Genomic DNA, 803 nt, shown 5'->3' with positions numbered 1-803 from the left:
TCAGAAGATTAATGGAACTGGGGGTGCTGAGAACGACCCATTCTGCCTGGAGCACCCCACTCCTGCCTGTCAAAAAGCCCTAATCTGGGGACTATAGACCGGTACAAAATTTGAGGGAGGTGAACAAGAGAGTCATTGACATTCATCCCACTGTCCCCAACCCTTATACGTTACTCAGTACCCTGCCACCAGATCGGCAATAGTATACAGTTCTGGACCTCAAGGATGCCTTCTTCAGCCTGCCACTAGCTCCCAGCAGTCAGCCCTACTTTGCCTTCGAATGATCCGGAGCAGGAATCAGTGGCCAGCTGACCTGGACGCGACTGCCTCAAGGCTTTAAAAATTCTCCAACTACATTCGATGAGGCCCTGCATGAAGACCTGGGCGAGTACAGAGCCCAACACCCTGACATAAGCCCCTGGGTGAGTACAGAGCTCAACACCCCGACATAAGCCTGTTACAATATGTAGGTGACTTATTGTTTGTGGCACAGGACCAGAAGTCCTGCCTGGAGGGGACAGAGGACTTACTCCACATACTTGGGGACTTGGGATACCAGGCCTCAGCAAAAAAATCTCAGATATGTCTGCAAGAAGTGACTTACCCAGGGTACATCGTCAAGGAGGGGCAGTGGTGGTTGACTAAGGCCCGCAAAGAGACTGTGCTAAAGATACCTGCACCGACCTCCAGAAAACAGGTGAGGGAATTCCTGGGTACCGCGGGGTTCTGCTGCCTCTGGATATTGGCGTTCGCCGAAATTGCAAAACCCCTATATGAGGCTACCAAAGAAGGACAGGACTTTG

The sequence above is a fragment of the Nannospalax galili genome, unplaced genomic scaffold, assembly GCF_000622305.1.
Source record: "Nannospalax galili isolate Female #2095 unplaced genomic scaffold, S.galili_v1.0 scaffold83, whole genome shotgun sequence".
Taxonomy (NCBI): Eukaryota; Metazoa; Chordata; class Mammalia; order Rodentia; family Spalacidae; genus Nannospalax; species Nannospalax galili.
The sequence above is the reverse complement of the archived record's forward strand: the minus strand, read 5'-3'. Positions refer to the sequence as shown.